The sequence below is a fragment of the Varroa jacobsoni genome, unplaced genomic scaffold (assembly GCF_002532875.2).
Source record: "Varroa jacobsoni isolate VJ856 unplaced genomic scaffold, vjacob_1.0 scaffold_306, whole genome shotgun sequence".
In the NCBI taxonomy this organism is placed as follows: Eukaryota; Metazoa; Arthropoda; class Arachnida; order Mesostigmata; family Varroidae; genus Varroa; species Varroa jacobsoni.
The window spans coordinates 442458-467715 of record NW_019213208.1 but is presented as its reverse complement, the minus strand read 5'-3'; the positions used below and the strand labels follow the sequence as shown (position 1 = coordinate 467715).

Sequence of the window (25258 nt, the reverse complement as noted above, 5' to 3'; positions counted from 1 at the left end):
AGGGTCAAGAAAGCATTGCTACAATGCCCTTAATTAGCCCATCCCGCTAAGTGACATTCGCTTTTAGTATTCTTATGCAGTCAGATGCGCATATTCAGTTTATAACGCAATTTAGAAATGATTGCCACCAGGTATTCATTACAACATCTGAAGGATAAAATGTGGTTCACTAACGTAGCTCAGTCGTTTGGAAGACTATTTACAGAATAATTCCCGCTAGCTAGACCCTATGCCTTGACTGCGCAATTGATGAAAAAAAGAAAATAGGTTGAAGAGAATGAAGATTTAAGTTTACTTTTCTATCGCATAAATTATTCCTGCAAAACAAAATCTATTATAACGCTATCAGTCATCATTTAGAAATAGAGTACTGATTCATTGCCTTAGTTTATAGGTCCACAGACTTCATTAAAGTAAACGCTAGTTTGCGGTTGAAATGAGAATTAATTGGTTTATCCTCTTCGCGTCTTAATTTGTCTAGATTAATAATAAGGAACCTGGACTCGGCATCTGTATTTTAGCATTCAGTAGCTAGCTTTAGGTGGTTGCTTTCTCGAAGTGTTTAATAAAGTTACCTTTTAATAAGCGTTATAAATGTTTCTGATAATTGTTATCAAGATCATCTTAAATCCGGGGTGCGCGAAGTATAACAGGTTTATAAAATTTAAGGAATAGCATGAATGTCTTTACTATAAAGACACACAAAAACGGACTTGCATCAAAGCTTTTTGTTAGTCCGTATCGAAATATACGGTATTGAGGGCTTATCAGCCAAGCTAGTTCAACGTGAGGGTAGCAAACACGAAAGTCGCGGATGACACTCCGATTTTTCTGTCCGGGAGGCCTGACGCTTCCGGAATGAGCTTGTGACGTAGCACAGTTTTTCCTTGAAACTCTGCTCTACGAATGAAAAAAAACTTCGTTCGTATTACATGCTTTGATCAAAATCCTTATACTCTTCCCGGGTCATGTACTTGACTGTATCTCCAGCCCTTTCAAACTTATAGAAGATGTAGGACTAAATGTTGGCGGAGATTTTGTAACCAGAAAAAAACTTGCTATACGTGCTTAGCGTTTATAAGATTGGCAATTATGATAATCTCACATATTTTTTCTTAAAAAGTGCGGCCGTTGAGGCCACTATCTTTTAACGTTACTTGTGAGTACCAGGAGTAAATAAGTTCTAACGTAGGTTTGTTACTTTCAAAATACTTTGCATTCAAGTTGCACGTCTATAAGGTACTAGCGAAAGTTAAGCACTGTCGATTATATAGCTTTGAGAGTTTTCTAGGTTTAACATATTCATTTTTGTCATTTCAGTCAGGATTTTTGTCTCCTTTTCAGGTGTGTTTTTTGCGAAGTGCACCCTCTGGCCCTAAATTGCCATAAGGTTATAGAATTGCCAAAAATTAAGTCATACAAACTTCCTCATATAACTATTGGTACGAGGATCTCAACGGCACGCGCCATTCTTTCGTCAGCTTCGGATTCGTACGATTGCTGGAGGGAGAAATAGAGTATGTGGTAATTCAAGGTATGCTCGCAACTTACTGTTTCCGACGTTAAAGGAGAAAGAACATCCCCTGCCTTTCGATGTAGAGATACAAAAGCCCGAAAAAAGGTCTTGTATTTAACCAAAAGCTTCTCTGAAATGAAATTCTAATAGCCCTGAGTAACTTCCACCAGCAGAGATCAACTGCAAATGAATCAGCATTCAACCTAGTATTAAAAGCCTGGCCTTATCGGTGAACTCACATGCTAATCTGACTTTACCTCACGTAAAATCCAACGTCACGATTGTTATATTTCTGTTTCGCGCTACATACGTGGCAAATGGAATCAACATAAGAAATAGAGGGAAAACAGGAGCGTTGCTGACAGAGAAAACCACCGTCCATTTTTGCCGTTATATGAGGCGTACAAAGTCGTAATCCCAGATTGTCGCTGTCAGTTACAAAGGCATAGTTCGCTTTCAGATTGGTTCGTCTGTGCTGTTTATCCCTGCTACATCAAACTATAATAATTCTTTTACGCCTGAACATAGTCGTAGCAGACTTCACACTCTCAATAGATGCAGCTTCCTGAGCGGACCGAAGGGCAGCTCGTTCATGTAGCATTTGAATGAACGAGCACCACACGGCCACGAATGTCACTATACTGATCAAGGGAACTTTCTTAGCTTTGCAAAATCGTTTTGAGACAATGCTCCCTTAGAGTAATGTATATTGCCTTTGATCAATACCAATACGAGATATACTTACCGATAAACAATCCAATATCTTCAACTATTGAAATATTAGCCTTTGCAGTGCATGTAATTCTACATACATCGTAAATGCAGCCATAAACCATACAGCCTCTAACGTACACTTGCTATACGTCGATGCAGTGAATATGTATTAAGGACTCAGCCATTCATAGCAGTCATAAATGCATTTTCTCCTTTATTGGCCATGACCTTGCTAGGATAAGAGAATTTCGGATAACGAATCTGCATCGCTGAGAAAAAAAAACTAGGACATCTCATCGATATTAAAATTGTTCTAGTGTGGGCGACATTAATTAGCGTTAGCCATTACTGTCGAGCAGTTGCGTATACCAAAATATACTTGAAGTGACAAAGAAAGCGACTAAGACGAAACGCGGATGGAGAACGCAGAAAGGAAGGGCAAGAGAACATCGAAAGGCGAAATGATGACGACCAGTTTGACAAGGAACGAATAGACCGAATGGCTTAAACACAGATATGACCGTTCCTAGACGTTAGAAATGTTTCCGGATGGTTCTCGTTGTCTTTCTTTTATCCTCGTTTTTGTACTGTTTGTTCAGGGAGACGGTCGACGCTAATGCAGGCGGCACGGACAATGGCGGAAAAAGGATAAGAAGCTGATCCAGCAGGGGGAAAAACCTACGAGAAAATCGCAGAATAAAACGTCCTGAAGGCGGTCGGCGTCCGTTTGGCAGATTTTCACTGTTCATAGTTCAGCTAGCCGCTACTTGAATGTGAACCCGCCATATGTATAAGCGACCGTATGCCTATGCATTCCCCTCTGGCCGCCTTTGGTTCCCACTGGAATCGAGGGTTATGGAAACAACAAATGAACAGGAAGGAAGTGCGAGCGGTGCATCATGGTCAGGCAGGGCTGATCTCACCGTTATCTTTTCTTTTTATTCTTTTTTCCCTATACTATTTGTTTTACTTTCTTCTAACACGATCCATCGACCCCTTCATGCATCCGAAGCCAGATGGCAGCACAGTACCAGCATCGCGGCTCTGTGTTTGGCATCAATAAAGGCAAGAACACAGGAAGATAGCATACTTCTCCTCTTGCCGCGTCAGGGGCCACCATGGCGACTGCGGCCCGAAACCATGGACGTAGCTGGGCCGAGGGAAGTTTACCGACGAACGAAATAGCAGATCAAATGCACAACGAATAAGCGATGAGACGAACAGTTGCAAGAGACGCAACTATAGGAGGATGCCGTCCTGTAGTAACTAAAAACGACGTTATACGCGATGCCAAAAAGTGCTGACGCTGCTAAGGTCCGGACCGTTGCTGTTGCCCATATACATTGCGTCTGGCAGAAAAGGAACGTTTACAGAAACCGTAATAGTAATAATAATAATAACAGCAGGGCGAAAAGAATAACACGAGTGACAACAACAACTTAAGCTGCCAGTGGGCATCGAACACTGCCATAACGCCATCGAAGCAGCCAGAATTCTTACTGTCTTGTAACGAAGAAGAAAATATATACATATATCGTCTATGTTACGTCCAGTATCGCCGTTAGGCATTCTATCAGGTCTAATGTAGCCTAAAAGCTCCTATCCAGTGTGTGTCCTAAATCGTCACACGATGACGTAATGAGTTTTAAATGATATGTTCCCAATGTAACAAAGAAGACTACTCCAGTCGTACAAGGACGGCCAGATGAATGGCCTGGGAAAGTGCGATGGAATATGCGAACCCGCTATAGTCATACATACTAGTATATGTTCATCTTTGCTTGCCGAAGGATGAAACATTATGCTGTATAAGAAATACTTCACTCCGCGTGAAGGTCACGGAAACAGCAGCAGTGAGATCAACGAGAACACAGTTACCTAGTGTCCATAGCGGATCTGCTAGAATGACTATAGCAGCTGGTTCGAATAGTCGAAAATAGGATTGTCCTATAAAAAAATTTTACCATTATCTGTGTTCAACTCTGCGAGTGATGCAAAAACTCAATAAGATTCGAAATGGGCTATCACTGTTGATATTTTACGTCTATACAATACGTTATTTAGGGTCGAATAAACAACAGATGTTTGTTCTTTGTGAATATTAGGTGCATTTCATCCAAGAGTGTGCTTAATAATACAATATGAAATTAAGTTTGAGTAGATACAGATGTTATATGTAGAAAAGTATATGGAAAAAATATACACATATATAAATTAAAAAATAAAACATTACCTTTAAGACCTGTATTCATTCAGTCGCTCAATGATGTGCTAAAGCCTGCACGTTTGAGCACATGCATATCGAAAGATGTACTCAATAGAACGATGAATGATAAAAACTATAAATGCAAGACTGGCTGGAAGAGGCTGCAAATTTAGGCCTTGACAGGCCTTGCCATGTGTAGTTTTTACCAGGAAGTTTACCAGAAAAGCATGCCTGTACATTTATATATATATATATACACCAGATTTTAGGTTTTTTAGAAGAGGGTCAAGGGAAAGCCTTTGTTAATTAATTAATCATTGTGATTAATGTCGACTCTGTGTGTGTGTTTAAAATAGAACGGCACAGATTCGCTGCTAGAACTAAAAACACACGTATGAATTTGCAGCAGCCACCTTCTCCTTATAGCTCTCTGACTCCATTCTTGAAAAGAGGATTGGAGGTTACAAAGGACAGATTGCGTTGTAAAAGGCGGGGTACGAGTGAAAACGCCAACGATGTGCCGCTCATTATTGAACGGTTAAGCATCGGGATTTAATTAACACCAATCTACAAAGTATATTTACTACTTTACTAAATGGGACACGGCTCTAGCAAATCGTTATTCCGCCTAACTAAGAACATATATTAAAGCGTCCAGTAATTATATGCGTGGACATTAGTTGTAGAAACGCAATTAGTTTTGTTATACCTTTGTTATAAAGTGCGGTACCATAGATTTTGGTCAGTTCAAAGTACACAATCTCCTATAGAGGAGCGGATAAAAGGACTGTTACCGGATCCACTGTAGAAATGGCTTGACCTTTTAACATGTAGATCGAAAATGAGCTTATGAATTAAGCGCTGTGCCTACCTGTACTTCGTCTTCTAAGAGAGCCGATGCCAAGTTGATGAATGAATTTCAGCGCTCTAGATTCGTGTTCGCCTACTTGAGTTCCGTACGGTCCCCTAGCGGAATCCTGGTGTTGGTAAAGAAATATGCAGCTCCGTGTACCCTGTCATTGAGTCATATAATAACATGGGTACCATATTGTCATGAAAATGGATTTTCAGCTGCAAAGGCTGTCCCCCGTATTTTTCACTTACCGTAGGAATAATCAGATTCATCTTACATACCGCTAAGAACCATGAGGTGAATATAAACTGTACATACTATACCATGTGTATTTACTACTACATTCATATCGTCTATGAACTCACTGGCAAGTAACCATTGAATTCAAATATGGCACCAGCATAATACTTGAATGCAATGGTAGCAGCAGCAGCAGTGACAGTTGGGCTGACAAAGTCAGTTTTACGGAAAACGGATAAAGGAATGGAATACTATAGAAGAAACAAGATTTTCCCTATTTTTACTTCCCTTTTCTTTCCTTATCTACTCCATTTTCACTGTCGGAATGTCACTCATTATATTTATGGCGCACCGTTCAGCAGTTGGTGGACAGTGAGGTAAGGGATCAATCAACGGTTAAAAGGGGCACTAACAGTGATTGGAAAGAAGATGTCTCTGATGACGACGGACACGTCCATATAGTGGAAATGAAGAACGAAGTACGTGGTAAAAGAACATCAAGAAGCAGGCGAAGATGTCGCATTATGCCTGAGCGGTCGAGTTGTTAGCAGCGAGTGGGAAAAGGGACCAACGCAAAGACATCGATTCCCAATGCTTTGTCGTCGCGGAGTTTACTTTGTGAACTCATAAAATCTCGGGGACAGAGGGCAAAAGCATCTACCGCAGCGGCATAGGTTAGTGCAGATGGTGAAAGCTGCGGTTGGCATAGTAGAAGGTGATGGTACGCGACGTCGTCATTGCTGCAAGGGAATTTCTCATTCACATTCGACTCACCGTCTGCGTAAACGCAATTTTGCCTTCAATTAACATACATACATATGGACATATATCTCGCGCTTCATCTCAGCCTCGTTTTCGGTCCGCTTGTCCTGTTAGCTCCCCGCGAGTAGTAGACGTAGCGAAACTTGTTTAGTCATGTTTAGAGCGCAAAAAGGAAAATGTCCTTAGTAGAAGACAGAGACGTAATGAATAATGGACGTATGCTGCTCGATCTACTGATGGTACTGCCTCAGCCACTGCTATGTGGAATCTCGTCTCGCTTCCTCGTAATTCCTTTGACGCCGCCCAAACGAATTGATGCTGAAGGAAAAGCTCTTCGATTCCCTAATCGAGTCTAGTCGTCGTCCCACCGTCGTCTTTTTCAGCCACATCGATCATTGGTCCTCATGGCGATTTAGAGGGGGAGCCACAAGCGTTGTTGTTGCCTGGCTACAGCCATTTTACTGATGACGCCCAACGAAGGTTGGAAATAGGTCAATGAGTAAGTCTGTGCTTGCTAGTGTGACTTACTGGCCGGCTGCTAGGTGGCTATCTTCCCGTCAGTTATCAATCGCTTGCCATTTTGCTATCAAGCTACTTCGAGACGTTTGATTTCTCCTGTTCAGCTTCTTCTTTTCCTCGTTGGTCGGTCAATGGTGTAACTGCCACTGGCACCTCTAACAGCAAGAGGGGGCAGGCGACCTAGTTGCCAGCATACTAACCCAAAGCTATGGGTGCGAGGGATCATCGTAGCCGGTGCGCACAGCCAGGCACAACAAAAGATAGGCGCCGCAGTCATAGCCCTTAAACAAAATGACAGAAAGCCTACTTTTTAACTATAACACTGCGTGCCAATGATGGGAAAGGCTGTGGCACCCACTCATTTAGCTCCATCATATTTGCCCAAATCGCCATTCTGATATAGTTAAACTCAACGTACAAAAATATTGTTACTATTGTCGCTGCTGGAGAAAGGTCTACAAAGTGGACTCATAGCCCAGCTATTCTCATAGAGACGAAGAGCCACGTCTGCTATTGATTCGTTGATCGAACCGGTGCCGATTGTGGTAGAATGATCGATTTTGATGGGTAGACCTGTGAACAGATAGGTTCCACAGGCGTGCCTACTTTAGGTGTGAACGAACACTGTGCTACATGCAACGAAACTCAGTAATACGATATTACCGCGTTTTTATGACACGCAGCTATTTTCAGGTCTTTAAGTCGATCAGAGAAGACGAGCTGGTTCGCGTCGATATAGCCGGTGAGTAGTAAGGCCAATCCTCTGGTGGGTCATCACAGTTATTTACCTATATGTGTATCTTAGACATGCAATGTTTTTTAATGGAGTCGCATTATCGCGTTACTGTCATGAAGAAAGGCTCATGAAAAGACATATCGATACTAGCGCGAGGTCCTGTCATTAAAGCTTAGGTCCCATAAAAAGGTAGCGCAACATAAGAAACTTGTAATTGAACAATCAAGTATTACATTGTCAACATTGGTAAAGGTAAAAATTGTATTTCCATATTTAGAGAATTCATAAAAGAACTCTTGAAGTTACCTTACATTGACCAGTTTCTACAAAATAAATAAGCCTTGATGGTCTCACAGTCCTCCTGTGTAGTGTCTGTTCCGATAGTCCAATGCAACACGACGTTGTTGTTGATATGCTGCTCATAGTAGAAGACAGAGTCTGTTTACTTCGGCTTCATAGGCGCAAGTTTGGCCAATCTTCCCTTCGTGCCATCTACAAAGAAGATCATCTTGAATGGGGATTCTCTTCGTTCGGGGCACATTGTCCGCTTCTACTGCGTCAATAATTCGCACGCTCCTGCATCTCTTGAGCAGGTCGGCCACAATAGGCGCGGACGCACAGAAGAGCGGCATGCTCGAGCAACCGACCCAACTCATTGCCCAGATCTAGAAATCTTTGCCTGGTCAGTTTCTGGGCTCTTAATGTGTTTTATATCACCATGTGTGAAATAGTGGGGGAAGGGCGAGAGGCGTATTCAAGAAAGTTGCGCACACTATTGGCCATTCACTTATTGACGCTACTGCAAGGGTTTAGTCTATTGGACCCAAGGTCAATGTCTCCTGTTCGAATTGTTTGATTGATCACGCGATTATTTTATGCGCGGATAATAGCAGAAACTCTGAGGATATTTGGACGGTGACCGAATGATTGAATCGGATACATGGATGATGGGCGCAAACGTATTGATAGCTGTGAAGCAAAGAGAAGAAAACAGACAGAAAGGAGGGTTCAGTGGGAGCGATGCCGTGAATTGTCATATCCTGGTATGCTACCGCCATACGGCTAACCATCACACACGGTTACCGCTGATAGTGCTGCACGGATCTATTCACAGCAACCACTTTCAATCGGGAAAAAAAAAGCTAAAAGTGGAATTAGGAATAAATCTTCTGGCTTTTATAAAAAAAAAAAAAAAAAAAAAGAAAAAAAAACACTCATTGCCTTCGCTCACTCGGGCTTCCTCTAATGTCGATCTGGGGACAGTGTTCATTTTTGGCAGCATAGCGTACTGCTACAAGTGCTAAAGCTATTGAAGTGATCGTTTTGATGCTTACACAGACTGATGAAGAGAGACAACCAAGGACTAAAACATTCAATAGTTTCAATTCCCGGTTTGAAAGTAACTATCTATTACTAAAGAAAATATGCTCTTTGACAGAAGATGAAAAATGCTTCTACGTTTTAGGACGCTTGCTGTCGGACAAGAACCTATAACGAGTACAACTTGAGGTAATAATTTAGTTTAAAATCGTGTTCCTATATAAAAAAAAATTACTTATACTGCTGAAGTTTGTTTTTCTACTCTACGTTACCATCATTATTTTCTCTAAGCGGTGTCGTAGCCCCAGGGGTGATTAGGTGCATCCATATGCACATCAGAAATTAAGGAGGTCATCAGTACGTAAAATTTACATAGAGCAAAAAACTCATTGTAATGAAGTGCCTCGATCGTGATTTGCCATCTACGCTATGTTTATAGCACCTGAGATTATCACTGATATCATGGATCACGATTATTTAATTAATATAATTAGGCACACGATTTCTATAAAATTAGGTTTATGCTCCTCTTGACACCATCAGGTTGGTCGATAGCGTTGTTTCAAGTAGATAGCGCCTTTTATTTGTTTGAGAGTTTCATTAGTCATAAAATTGCGTTAAAATATGAATAGAAGACTACTTTCCCACAATAGTACAGTGCTAAATTGTTAGTTTGTAAGCGGATTGTGTCTTAGTCGAACAAAAACGTCGCATTGAATGTGAAGGTTCCTACCTTGGCCGATCAATATCATTAAATAGAGCTTACGATCGAACGACTTATTAAAAATTATCACCGGCGGAAACCACTCTCACACTTATTTAATCACCGATAATGTAGTTTTTTTTTTGACTGTGAGGTAGTTTTTTGAAGTTACTGACGCTGAAGATGTTTCTATTCAAGGCCACTGGGTCGCTCCTTAACCGAATGAAGCATCTAGAAGCAGACAAGTTAACTAGCACACCTTTTTCTCCCTGTGTTCGGCTTAGTACAAATAACTTACAATCTCATTTCGTGTACGATATACTCCGACAGGACAGCTGACAGCCCGCAGGATAGGTCATAAACGACACTAGCTTTATTTTTAACGTTTGTAATGTTGGATAGATTATAGTTCTCGAATAAAAGCTAAGGGATCTAAAACCTGCAGCGTTTCAACTTACTGAATCTGTAACATTACCTAGACCCACAACATTTACAACAGCTCTATTTTCGAAAGAAGAATGCCCATATGTGGGACAACTAAAAACGCATCGGGCGATCGTAGAAACACTGGATGAAGCCATGCTCTTGCTTGACACTCGAGATTCCAATCAGAAACGCTAATTTCGATCTCCGTACGATACCTTACGAAACTCGACCCAACTTCTCTCTTACGGGTCTTTTCTTGCGTAAGCTAATTGAAACTTTCTATCAACATTCCAAAGATTTTGGGTTCGAGCGGGGCGATGAAACGCATTCACGAAATTAATAGAGGGCAAAATTGTAGTGAAGTTCTTTGACTGGCAGAACCTTACTACAATAACCCTGCCCTCTGGCATGTTGCTTATCGTACAGCTTCAGCAAATAGATAATTTCACCTTACGCCCGTTGGAAACGCATGATGCTCTAAAACTCGTCATTGATCTTCTATCGACATCGAGACCTCACTACGTTTCGTCCGTTGCGGGTAATGATCGACCTTCGCGCCAGCCCCGCTCCGTCCATGCTGTATCGACCGACGGTCATCATGACAGACCACCATTTCTTTGCGCCGGGCGGCTCTCTGCTATATAGGAGCAAAGCGCTGCTTACGTGCTTTTTCCGTATATATAAATTGTGAGAAGGTTAATTGTGCGGCACAGACGTCTGTTCTAGTTTTTAAGCACCTGCTATCCACTAAGGCGCTTCGTGCGTCCCCTTTTCTTAGCTCGTGTCTCGCCCCCGTTTCACTCGCTCGACTGTACCAGCAGGCATAGGGATCTACGGTTGCACACACAAAGTGGGTTGGGTGGTCTTTACGAGGACGACGATGATGACGGTTATAATGTCGTCAACGCACTCAGCGCCCTCTACCCAGACAGACACGGAGAAACTAGCCGGGGGGCTGTGCGAACAGAAACGCCTGAACGACCTGGAGCCGAGACAGAATAGCGAAGCACCGAAATCCGCGTAGCAGCCTATCTTCTTTCCTTCAGATCTCTCTTTCCCTCACACGCATACAATGTCATACCTATAAGCCAGCATAGGTCTGGCCTACACTTGGGGTACTTACTTGCACGATTTTTGTTAATAGCAACCTCGTGTAGACTTCGATAGCTGGCCCAGTGTCCTTCTCTCGGACTTCCGCTTTGTCTAGTTCGTCTTGCTTTATCCGTACGGTGATTATGGGAGATACCACTTGATTCGTACTTCAATAGGGCTTCATTCTTGACTCGTCGATTGAGCTGCGCCTGCAAAATCAGGCAACCATTACTCAGTACTATATACTGCTGTAGAGGCGTTTTATATGTAGAGCATTTTTCACTGTTTACATAGTTTTCTCATGCTAAAACATGTATTCTTGTTTTCCTAAAGGATGGCCTAAAAGCCTGTGTAGCGTTTCAGTAATCTCTAAAAGAAAACAAGCGAGTGTTGGCAGCCTTACAAATGATAAACGCAGTCGTGTCTGGAAAGGTATAGTTTGCATCGGCGTTTGGTTTTCGCAAAAGCTTCTTACGGAGTCGATTACGGTTATAGCTCGCAAATTTCGTATATGATACGGGCGACAACCTCGTTGTCTGAGGTATAGCATTAAGACCGTTGATTAGGAAGTTTGAGCAGACTGGCGCACTCCCAGGTAGCAAAGAGACCACGAGCCGGAGAGACAAATAGCACACATCATGGCTCTAGTACAGAGCAGTGTGCATGTTGATCGAACGACTTCAACACGAAATTTTACTCAACAACTGACGAGCACCCCACGACACATCCTGACGTTGCAGTGCAATGAAGGATAGTGTTTATCAAACAAAACTCAAAATATTCGATGAACTACTGTTCTTAAAGTTATTGGTCATTCTGATGCTAAACTATGAAAAACTGTCAATTGAAGTTACGCAAAATGGATCGGATCTAGATCCACTGAAATCCAGTATAAACTTAGGGTCATTTTATATATTTGCAGTAAACATCGTCCACGCTTGTGTAAAAACATCTTGTTACTGTTAATTTGTTACTTAAAATCAATTTCGGTTCGTTATAAAAGGCGTTTGCCTCGATTTTTTTGCACTGAATGTTGGTCATCATCTGACGGAGGTTCAGTTAAAGATGGAGCTGACGTTTCAATGACGTCATCCCGGATGGTAATTTTGAAGGATAAACATTAGAGGTTGTATTGTCGCCCCTGCTTGTGATCATGCAGAAGCAGCTATACGAATAGCTGCTTTCTTAGCATATATTATGATGTTAGTCTATCGGCCTGGCTAGTAACCTGCTTGCTTAGTTTAGTGAAGCGCTTGAGAATTTGTTCGGGCTCAGCGGACGAAAGCCCCGGGATCCGGCATGGATGATGGCTCGTTCGATACTGATGTGTTCCCTCCTATGTACGAAACATATGACACGAACGTAGATAGGTACATGGACGCCCGAAGCAGTGTCACCGTTTTGAGTCCCAATTACATTTCGTTAATACATTTAAATTCCGCACCGCGGCATCAGAACAGAAACAAGAACGACTATATATCTTTTCTGGTTACCGACCGACTTTCCATCTATGTGTCAGAATAGTGGAAGAGTGGTTCATAATTTTAGAGTTGGATAGGGAGACAACCGACGCGTGGTTCAACAGAGACACCAAAATGCCCATCATAGGCGTCCGATCCTAACTGGCGTTTTAAAAAAAGCAGCTCTCAAGGCTTCGTTCGGCTCAACCTATTCACTAAGAACGCATCGAGGCATTTGTATGGCAACAATGATAGCACATAGTAATAGCATATAGCATTATCTCCAAATGTTCGTAACCGGCAGTACAGTCAATTTTTTAATAGAAGAAAACTGCTCATCTGTACGCTATGGTTTAGTTCACGATTGTTTAGTTTAAGAACCCTCATGGTTACCTGTTAGGTTTGTAAGAAATTATAACGATGTATATCCCGTATATAACTGCCTGCAAGCATAAAAAGTTTCAGATATATGAAGATTACTCACGTGACGAACGGACAAGAGTCTTTAAGATATCCTTAAGATGACTTATGTAACCTAATATTCTTCATTCTTACAGGTGTCGGGCGAAATAAATTGTATGTTCTGAAGACCAGCAAGCAAGCTTAATTATAGTTTACTTTAATAACATACTTCCTCGATTATTTAGTACCAAATATATGTACAGCTTTATTGTGGTGCTCTTAAAGCTTTAGGACCAGAAGCTTAACCTCTTAATCCACCTAATCGGCTGTCAATGTTTGTGATATTCATGGCACATGCAATACATCTGTTGCATTCATACGTGTGTGGACATCAATCACATTATGTTTACTAATAAAACATATGCAAGACGCAACTATCGCACCTTCTGCGCATGAGGCGTCTTGACAAGTAAATTTTGTTTCCTATCAAGTCGCTGAGCTCTTTCTAATCGTTTTTGGTCGTCGTGCTTATGATCTGCCGTAATCGACCCTGTTAATATGATCCGCTTTCTATTGCAAAAACATCATAGCTCTGTATACGTGTGTCATGCAGACAAAGCAATAGCAGAGAGATGCCCTGGGACAGCTGGAGACCATTGGGTGCTGGACGACCCAGAACAATCCCTGTGTGAAAAAACCGTCGTCGGGACGCTCGTCGGGATTGTCTACACACATATACATTCGTATGGTGGGCAATAGAGCAGGAAGAGGAAGGGAGTAAGTGCATACAGCTACTGCAGATGCGGCTCTCTAGTTAACGGACTGACTTTATGACGTTGCACGACGCCCAGTAGCGAAAGGCACATGCGGGAGTTCCGTAGTATTTATTGCCCTGGCAGCAAGGGCTAAATAAGACTCTTCGACTAAAGCACATTTTTCACGTTCGACCACTTCCACAACCAGCAGTCGAACGCTGGTAAAGATGGAAACAGCAGCGGCAGCAGTCGCGGCGGCTTGCTTCGTACAGCAGTAGTTGTATTCTTCTGTTCCCCGTTCGTCTCTACATGAAGACTTTTGCATTGGCTATGGGCTATTTATTATTTGCAATTTACACCAGTACCGTTGCTACTGCGCTACTTATACTGCCGTCAAAAACATCACCTGCGAGAAACTGCCGATGCAGCCAACGGCCTCGTAGTGTTACTGAGCTCTGCAAAACAACCCGAAGTAAACGAAGTCAGCGGGGCACGTCAAGACGCTTAACTCCGCGCAGGCATTTTTGAACCTCGAAGAACGTAAAGGTAACCTGCCATTTGTGCAATATGGCTAACTCCATTATGTTTAGACATGAATGACGGGAATGTCAGTGTCAGGCCGTTTAATAAAACGATCTAAGTCCCCAGGCGAATGACGGCGGTGGCAAATTCAGCCGAACGAGCACCACGCGCTATGCGAAAAAAACTTGCAATTTTTCTCCAAACAAGCGGACCCAGGCATTCTGGTCCTATGCAAACTAGATATGGGCATTCTCCTTTGTCAGATACCAGGATAGCCTAGGGTCGGCGGCTATCGGCAACATTTTTCTTACAAAAACCTTGTGTTAAGCAGCAAAATAGACATTCGCATTGGCTACATCGGCCACGGAACCGAACGAAGACTCATTTTGTTAAGCTAACTTACAAAAAAGGTTTTCTGATGCTAAACACCTACGTTATAATCCGCTGTATCCTTCTCATGTGTCTGCACATGCTTTGTCGCCTGATCGAAACAACTGAAACGTGTAGTTCTTTCCAATTGGACCGCCAATATTATATATATATATATATATATATATATATATTTGAATAGGCCGCAGTAGTAGGTCGCGTGCTAAGTAGAACCCTAATTATACTTCAGATACACACAAAGCATTTGTTGCTCATCATATATATCTATCTATGCATATATAAAAGCAAAAGCACTTAGCTCACGGTGAAGTTGCAGTTCAGTTAATGTTCAAAAGCAAGCAACAATGATGCGACAGAACAGACAAAGGTATCCTATACAGAAATATATTTCTATCTTACAAAGTTCCATTTTCATTCACTTACACGAAACCGACGTGGGCCGCGTGTTGCGAAATAAAAGCTCATCAGATTAGAGAGGTCTTGCCACCTCGCAAGCCCATCGCTATCTTAACTCACACTGGCCTTTTTCAGCTTCTTTACGTCGCGAGACCTAGTCCAGCTGGTGCCTGACCGGGCACAAGAAAACCATAAAAGGCGAAACAGGGAACTAAGGAATTGTAGAGAAATTTAGTGGATAGGAATGGACATTTTGAGATTACACATAGCTTTTATATCCACTAAGTTTAAAATACACCTTTCTGCTTTGTAGTTTGGATGTAAAAACGTTTCGACATCGACCAAGTGGCTTAAATGTAAAGAAAAGATAACACATTCGAATGAAAACACTTGCCCAGCATAAATTGATCAGATTCGCCCAATTCGGTTATTGATGGAGAGCCGCTATTTTTTTTTCTAAATTTGTCCACATGTGGTTGCTGTAGCTGGTTAACTGTGTAGATCTTACTGTGTTTATACTTCAACGGTTAGAGCGATGTTTGTTTCCCTACAAATCTTTCTTCCTGTGATTAATTCCACTTTGAACAGGAGTAGAATATACGATGAAGTAACTATAAATCACATGAACAACTTCGAAACTGATATTGATATACTAAACGAAATAATCAACTTTTTCGAGATTCATTGAAAAACGTTCATCCCTTGGCTGGCATATACCACTGCAATGTGCAGGCGTCACGCGGGCGAACTCTGCACGAAATAAATTCGATGCCGACAAGCCCTTTTCTGCACTAAGCGTAAAGTGTTTCTATACCAACGTTCAAATGTACGTGTAACGTAGGGGCTCCCATTTAAATTTAGAGATTCGTCGCGAGCAAGACTTAGCGTCGGAATTCTGAAATAATTTCGGACCTAGCAAATGTGTGTGCGCTACCGGTTACGAGCAATCTGGCGGGGTACAATTTTGAGTCTATGGAATTTAAGGTTCGGGATTGACTGCGGGTCTAGGAAGAGCGCATTCGTTTGATGCCACATCATCGTGCGACACACTTTTATACAAAGACATTGCTGCTGCTGCTGCTGCTTAATATTGTTTCAGACGGATTCCGTCGATGGTGGGGTGGGTAACGTACGTGCCTGCCAGCCTTAGAGACACGTTGTGGTCTAGGTTCGAGTTCGGGCATAGACACGCTTTGCGTCATGGTGGGGCCGATGGGATGATTTGCGCCGATGGTGGATGCGGAACTCAAATCATAGGGGGACATCCTCCGTTTACGAATTCAGCCCAGTATTGCGGCAAGCTTGCACAGGTCGCCGTTAGTTCGTCATGACAAGCCGTAACAATGGGCACGTGGGTCGTCTTCCAAGGTTTCGTGTTAAGACGTGCTAGCTGGTATCTTCGATCATACAATACCGGCACGGTAAAGACGTGGTACGCTTACACTAATTACTGCTCTGCGTGACTGTTTCAAGTCAAATATGTTAATGTGGCGTTGCGTATTTCGAAATTTATGAATATGGAGTTTTAAACGACTATATAAACCAATCGATCATCATTATTTTTTGCCGGAATGATTTTATTCGAATCAGTTGTTGAACGTAACACGGTAGCAGTACGTGGTTTACGTGCCATCGGTACATTGCCTTTCATGATGAAGCTGATTTAGAGACGTCTCTTGTCTAGATGAATCATGAAGCTGCGTCTGAGACAGTTGAAAAGAAGGCGTTAGTTTTTCGATATATTGGGAAACGTGACCTTCGTAACATCGAAATGTTCCACAAATGCAAATATACTTCCTTTCTTCGATTTGCAATAAAAAGTCTGTTATCTAAACTTCTTTGACGAACAATAAAAAAGTATTTCCATATTTTTTTTTTAAATATATACATGAGAAATTAGAAGACGCACAGCCAGATGGTAACAACTGAACTAGAGCAGGTTTCGATAAATACTGGAGCCCTAAAGTCTATGCCAGTCATGATAATGGTAAGTATAGCAATTACCAATTTTTATCGTTAAAACTTTTGCTAGCCGCCGCCATCATCGGCTTCAGATCGGCTTCAATGACAGGCGTTAAAAACAATAGCTTCAATTATTATAACATGCGGATAATCAGGGAGATCGCTGTTTCTGTTGCTTGGAAAAACTATTTCGTGTTGCCGTACTCCGTAGGGAACTGTGATAGATGCAAACACAGACATCAGTTAATATACCCAAAATAAACAATTAACGTTAGGCATGTAGAGCATGGCTCTTTTATGCTGTTACGGTCCTATAACTCCATTCGGGCCGAATTAATACATATAGATATGGGCGATCCTAAGTACGAGGCACGAGCGAACGATCACTAAGAAAGTAAGAAAAGTCATACAGGACGATTCTGGATCTCGGATCAGTGGGTTCTGGTCGAATTTTTAAACTAGATTTCTATTGTAGACGAGAGTAACCAGTAAAATGTAGAGACCGTGAAACAAATTATGTTCTTCGAGATATCCTTTTTTTTCTTTCCAATTAGCGCACTCACTTCTTTAAAAAGAAATGCCTAAAAACATATTGGTAGCACTCGACGAGATAATAAAAATAGGTGACAGTATTGCAAAATCAACTTAATCTCTAAGGAAAGGTAAAAAAAATATCTGCCGCTACGGCACAATAAAATCACTAGTATAGTAAACTGTTATAATTAATGTTATCAAGAATTACAAGATAAATCGAATTATTAAGAAGATCAAAACAATAAAAAGCTAGATGTTATTTATTTCGATTTCAAATTAAGACTAGAGTGATAAAATTGCTAGAATGAACTTCGATGCCTCAACTAAATTTATAGTTCATTTAGCTGCTTTGTCGGATTGTGACACGAAGAACTTCATTCAGACTACATAAATGATATATTTTGCATGAACGACGATAATTATTTGATAAGGTGAAATGTGCCCTGTCGCAAAGGACGACAAATCTTTAACAGGTCGCATTTAATCAGCTGAATTACTTTGAAACTATCAAAATTTACCTAAGAACGTTCGTAATGCGATTTTGACTTAAACGTATGAAACTGTTAACTTTGTTGAAACGGCTCATAGGCAACGAAAATTACAAAGCTTTGTTATTTGCATTTTGCACAGTTTCTGATCACACTGGCCAATGTATTTATCTTGATCGCAATCAAAAAATGGAAATTTCTTATCACAGCTCTTTCCGATGAAAAACGTGCATGAAATTTAGAAAGCCAGGAAAAATTTCCGATTCTCTCATACCACTATAGACTTCGACACAGCAAACGGTAATAACATGCAATAAATTACAGTTATTTTTTTTGCTACTGATCTGCGAATGGAACTCACTGTTCGGAGTCCTTTAGCGGATATCTGAATGTATGCTCTAACCACAGGGATGTCGAAGTATTTCCAGGGGCACATTCGCTGAGACACATGACTGCAATATTTATAGGGATAAAGTTATTTATTTTATCGGTCCAGTTAACCGTATGTCGTCGTTGTTGTTGGTGGGTGTTCACATTGCCATATTCTTCATTTCGTATAGCACACACCTAGCACACACAAGTTCAAAGCCGCAACAATTAACCCTATCAATACGCCGCAACCTGACGTTTGCGTGCACCGCAAGCAATCATCACGCATCTCGTTCTAGTCTAGCATCCTTGCTTCTGCCTTAACCTTTATATTGATAACGCGTAATGCTCTAGACGGACGTTTCGTTGTACCCCTTACGAGGGTCCCCCTTTACTTTGGAACGAGCAGTGGCTGGGTGTATTCAAATGAATCAACTACTTTTCCGTACGTTTCCCGTTTTTGTTTGTCCCAATTCATTTGATGACGACGCGAATAGTTCTAACGATGTTAGCGATTCTGCTGATGGACGCAGTGGCGACGTCACTGCTTCAACAATGACGACGTTGCTGATAATAATTGTGATTATGATGAAGAAGAAGAAGATGATGTGACGACGATGCTGATCGCAATAACAATGAAGGTGATGATCGGTAATAGCTAATAAGTGATAAAGAAGCAACCGAGAAGGGTTGTCAAAAACAGGATAGGATATTCGTGTCCGACGATTGATGTGGAATAAAGGAAGGCCGTCAAAAGGACCCGGTATACCATTCGGCCTACGCGAAATCGGCTTTATTTCGAACTTCGGTAGAGTTACGTTGCTTTTGGGCAGCTAGATGCCAAGCCCCTCAGAAGGTCATCATTTCAAAGGCAAAAAGAAGTGTTAGCGCTAAAGCCAAACGCCAGATAATATCGTTGTCACTAAAGAGATCTTGCCAAAAGAAGCGAAAGCATTCGGATTCCTTGATGGGGAGGGGATGCTACGGCAAAGCTGGGTCTTTACAGAGGATGAAAAGGCACAACGTTTTCAGTGGACACCTCGGAATAAACATAACCTAAACAAGAGACTGTGAAGGACTTCAAAGACAACCAACCGAAAAGCTTGCGAAAGTCAATTGCTACATAATGGTTTTGAAATAACTCCGACACGAAAGTAATAAATCTAAATTCATAGACGGAGAACACTATGTGTGCTATATGAATTATATATGTAGTATATAGTAGATAAAATAAAAGGAGCCACTCAGAACGACCGCCTTTTGCGATTCCATCCTGTGGGTGGCTAAACTGCAAGTCGCACGAGCAGTCGTTCGGTAAACTCGCTTCCGTATTTGAAGCAGATTCGGGAGTAACTATCACTGCCGCTAGCACAACCGCCGAGAAAATCACAAACGGGTCTCGCCTGTGGGAAGGCCGTAAGCTACTATATGGGTTAGAAAGAGGAAAACAAGCCGACGGGCTGAGCGATGCAGTCCGACGACCAGGGAATAATGGTGGCAGGGCCACAGCGATCGGTCTCCGCGGCGTCTCTCGACGATCGCCACCAGCCAGGGCATCCAGGAATCAGGGCAAAAGTTGGATAGTCGGAAACCGCCTCGTCGGTAAAGAATGAGAATCAGAAAGGATGACTGGCTAGAGGCTGAATAGCAGGGAACGCTGATGGTAGCTTGCTGAAAGGCCCGGCTGGTCGCAAGATCATCTCATTGTGGTTTCTTGCCCCAGAAAGGAAAATGAGTAGCTCAGAGGAAGAGAAGAAACTCAGCTTTTGCGACTTGTGGATCAGTGTTATAGCAGTGGTGCCAGTGACAACCACGTTCTGGGTTGAACGGGACTAAGGGATGATGGCTGGTGGCGAATCCATTGTGTAAGAAGCTGTGGAATAGATGCGATATGGGGCAAAAGGGAAGTGAAAGAAGGAGAGAGAAATACGAAAGGAAGAATACCTATTCTAATAGTCACCAAACGATCGGCATCTAAATCTGTACATTTGGGAACTGTATATAATATCTTCGCGTGAAAGGAAGCACAACGGGTATCACAAAAATGTGAAGTTATTCAATGCTGATTAATTAACGAATGTCAATTAAATTATCTCGTGCGAGCTAACGAACAATTACAGACCCACATGCGAATCGGAGACCTAAATGAACTTTAATAAACATGTTTTAACGCTATAGTAGATATGTTAATATTATCGTAATACACAAAAGGGCAGATTAGACTGCCCTTGTGTGAGAACAGAAGTGAATAGATATACGTTACGGCGCGTACCAATATATTTGATAGTAAGTACCTACGTAAGGACAGTGTGTAGAGCAAACAAGTCGTATTTGCGGATCGTCGCCACAATGTGTATTTACTGCGCTTCACATAAATGCCAAACTTCTCTCATCAGCAGCTTCTAGAACAGAATCAGAACAAAAAACAGGTACTTCATGGCAATTTTTTGCATGTGTTAGAAGCGTCATTCCTAACTCATATGTTTGTTTAAATTAATTATCACTTTTAATTTGGGATACAAGCTACTTAGCAATAATTTCGAAAATACGTTATAATGAATCGGCGAAGGGATTTTCAATATTAATCGTACATCAAGCAGTATTGGTAGGTTAAAATATCGTTTAAATACGGTAAATACAAAAGGATGCAGCCGTATGAAATGTTGAATTGATAGCTGGGTGAAAATCCTAATAGTGCAGGTGATTAGAGTGACCGAGAATTCTAAAAAGTGCAAAAAAGGCTCAAAACATTTCATGAAAACTAACCATTGGAGCTCACTCAACTGGGAGTTGATTTATACTTCTCTAAAACGACCGTTAGGTTCTGTATTGAGAATCCAGGTGTATCAAAAATGCCTTTCTAGCTATATTGATACATTTTTGATCCCTTCAAATCTACACCCGATTGAGAACCATCCAGTTTGCCTCATGCAAATCATACTTGAATTTTTCAGAAGTCGTATGAAAACTGGCAAGAAGTAGACTGTAGAATTTGAGCAAAAACGGAAGCTTCCAATCTTGTTGACCCTTCTCTCAACGCGAAAATATTAGCCTATAGCTGATCTTAGTTTAAATTGCAGACGCGGTGCCCTGTCTCCCACCATGACAAATCTCTTGTTTTGATCTAAAAGGAACCGACTTCCATTTAATATCCAAGTTGACAAATCAATTTGTGCTCGCTACGACAAACAATCTTCTGAAGTTTAATTGGGTTCAAACAGAGAGAGCATGCTATATATATATATATATATATGTGTATATATATATGAATAATTACATGTCTACGGACATAAAAACTTAAAGGAAGTGACGGAAGATTTTGTTTCTGGTAGACAAGGACAAAGCTAACTCAATTTCATATGTACGTATTGCCTGTGGGAAATTCTCCTCACAGCGTAAAGGCGTTACTAATGTCGATGACCTTGAAAAACCTTTTTTTGATAACACTGTTAACACCTTCAGCCGAGTATATTCATCGTATATGTGCGTACATGCCATTACCAGCGTACCGATTCTTCGAAGCCCGTAATGGTAATAGCCTTAAGAAATAGTACAGGGTCTTTTTTGTATTCTCAGAGACGACAATTTGCTTTCCCTGTATTTTTTGTGTCAACCTGCTTTCCAAATATTCTGCATTAGCATCGTCCATGTCGGCTGAGCAGAAAAAGTAGCCGAATATGTACATCTTGAACCGTGTAAGGTGTCCCTACTATACAGCGAAGTCTGCAATTCTTAACTATATACTTCACCCCAACCAGACCCCTGGTGTAGGCGACCTGTGTGGCCTTCTACACCCACAGGAGCTACGCCTTCTACTCGATTCGGCTGTGGTGTGTTTTATAAGGTTATGACGATATATGATTTATCAACAAAATATCCCACGTGGCAGGAAAACAATGCCTGGAGGTAGCCATAATTCCAGTGATGGTAATTTTACTCTGGTACTCTAAAGTCATTTACAAGACGAGATTCCCCGAAGCCCCTTTTACAGTTACTGCGTTCCTTTAATAGGTCTGTTCTGTTGAAGCAGTGACGGCCGGCTAGGCTCCGTTCTTCGTCCACAAAAGAGGAGAAGGTGGATCGCGCCGCGACTCTCTTTACTCGAAAATCGCAGTCCTAAGGAGGAGCTGACACAGCCTTACGTTTTTCTACACGAATCGAAACCTGCGCACATGGAATAAGTCTTATAGACATGTGAATATAAAACAAGTATTTTCGGTTTAAAATATGATTCTGCGCTTTCCGAACAGATTAGCAGCAATCTCGAGAGACCAAACGTTATAATTCGACACATTGTGCAAGGCCTGTGGTATATCGGTATATCGTATTGAAAATAGAGAAGGCAAAGACCTTGTTTTCAGCACACAGATACGAATAAATTTCGTCTATGTAAGCAGATACAGTTTGAACCAGCGCGCGCTACTCTGTACCTGGCAACGGCTACAATAACGCCATTACACGCATTTGCTATGTGCATGATGGAGTCCGAATTAAGTGGTTTCACATTTTATTGGCAATTTACATGAGCAAAATTTAAAGCCATCATAGCCGAGGATATCTACAACAAAAATAACGGCGTGTTCTAGAAGCTATACTAGAAACCGAACTTTTCTAGAGAAACTTGTCTATTAAGTTTTGACTCGAACATCAATTTTTGAAAGTTACGTTTGGAAGGCTAGTAAGGACATATTCACAAGGTAGACATTCCCAAGAGCTTCTGCCGCTTAAGCAGAAGGATCGTGCAAGACTGCGGCCGACTATATACGCGATGGTGCTCTACATATACGATGTCTCGTTTCGCTGCCTCGGCGTCCGTGTCCAGTCAAGATCCGGTCCTTTGACCTAGTTGCTGCCCTGCCGGCAGCGTCTTCCTCGTTTCCTGCCACCTCCTCACCATTTTGTTCGTACGCCCGCTTCCTTTTTCTGCGTCCTTTTGGCCGGGAGTTGTTAGGTCCCCTTTCACCCTTACTGTGTTGCGGCAGCGCTGCTCTGTATCCTTGCGTGTGCAGGAAACCTATGGCTATATGCTCATGCCACTTCCTTGAGCTTTGAGTTGACGTTGGTGCTTTGCCAAATGGCTCGCCTCAACACCACTGTGACTGATTGCCAGGACGCCGGGCGTAGTCGCATCATCCGACGTTCGCCTTCTTAGGGTCACTGTCTGACCGTAGACCTTAGACGATTACTGCACCGTCTGTTGTCGTACGTGTATGTCAGAGCACATTGTGCGGTCTGCTCCAGGCAATGCAGCGCGTATGGCAGAGAAGTGGCTGGGCACGGACGGACGAAGGAAGGACGGGGAAAGGGGGTGGAGAGTGGGGCTTTTTGTGACAAACCTGTTTCTATGCGGCAATACCAATATATTCCGAAGATAACACGCATGTGGTTAGGATGCTACAATCCGATGATAACAGCAGCATCTATACTTTATCTAGAAATTAAGCTATGAATTGGTCTCTTAAGCTAAAAAAAGGGGTAGCCATATTAAACGAACTCCCCATGTAACTAACAAGGTCCCGGAGTTTCGAATTCATTGATAACGAGTTTTAATTCCCATTAAAATAAAAAAATACACTCAAATAACAACGAAAGCCGGTTCAATAAATATCTGAGTTCAATACAGTGCGGAAAAAGTAGGGTATCACAATAAGGGTAAGTTTAATGTAAAAGCAGGGAATTACCATACTTTAAGGAACCCAAAACATAGGTCAACGATTAAGTCGAAAGTAACAATTGACGGTATTTGCCTTATAATGGAGGTAAGTACATAGAAGATATAACAAGATGTCTCGAATCTGCATTCTAGCACCTAGCCACAACGCTATAGCCCACATGACTCAATATCATATCAACTATATTCCGCCGTAAAAATAATAGGCCGGCAACAGACTACTCTGAAATTGGAAGAAAAACACAGAGCAAAAGAAGTGTGCATCATGCATTGAATTAGTAAACTAAATAAAGACACTAAATCTGTCATCAAGTCAGCCACTTCAGCAGTTGGATCTGGAGGTAAGCAAACGATGATTCGAGAGGTACATTGAATGCGAACTATTGTTTCTCCAGTATGCGAGTTTTATCGCGTATTTGAAAAACGTAATTGTGTGTCTGACACTGTGTGCCAAGATCGTAGCTTGCCTGTCTATCGGAATGTTTCAGTAGTACCTAGTAGACGGTAGCAAACATCTTACATTTAACAACTACCATGTATTGCCTACTGACAAGTCAAGTACGTTTAGCGGTGGGCTGCGTTTGAAATGCGTTGTTACTTTCAGAAGCTCGATTCAACTCTTGTGATCACTTCCTGCTCAGCTTCACAAATCAGCCCTTAGCGGTCTATCAGTTTTCGTTTATGCGGTCGTTATGACCTAGGACCGATGCTTGTTACTATACTCGTAATGTAGTTTCTTGCCACTTCATTATGCTCATCGAACTTGTTACCTCGTTCTGCAGTTTATAATGTTCCCTCGGTATAAGACTTGGCTAAATGATTGCTCCACCAAGTAGCGGGACACCCACTCCTACAAATTCGTAAAATATTATTTTTGGCCAAATTTTCAATTTATTTCTTTCTACTGCCTGCTGGCTTAGTATGCAAATCAACTAGTACAAAAATCATGGAACATCCCTAATGGTATGATTTACCAACCTATACCTATAAAACGTATATATAAGTACATACATGTGCATAAAGCGAACGGCTCTTCACAGATTAAAAAAGTTACTTGGCAGCTTGAGCCTTCACTGTGTACTGTGACCATGTAAACCTACATAACTGCTATGTTACTACATGCGCACTTATACACACCTTTATATATGAATTTGGTTCCGAAAGACGATAACGCGCAGGCCTCGATTCGTTCTTAAAAATGGCGTTTATTTGAGATGTACTA

At 41.7% G+C, this 25258-nt stretch overlaps 1 protein-coding gene across 2 annotated transcripts in view; it reads left to right on the top strand.

Annotated features, from left to right (window-relative positions):
• The first annotated feature begins 1403 nt into the window (after positions 1 to 1403).
• Positions 1404 to 25258, top strand: part of Ptp69D (Protein tyrosine phosphatase 69D) — a 184071-nt gene continuing 160216 nt past the window's right edge. For both annotated transcript variants that reach the window (XM_022831034.2, XM_022831032.2), the window contains exon 1: positions 1404 to 1534. The gene's annotated coding sequence lies outside the window, so the exon portion shown is untranslated. The remainder of the gene's footprint in view (positions 1535 to 25258) is intronic.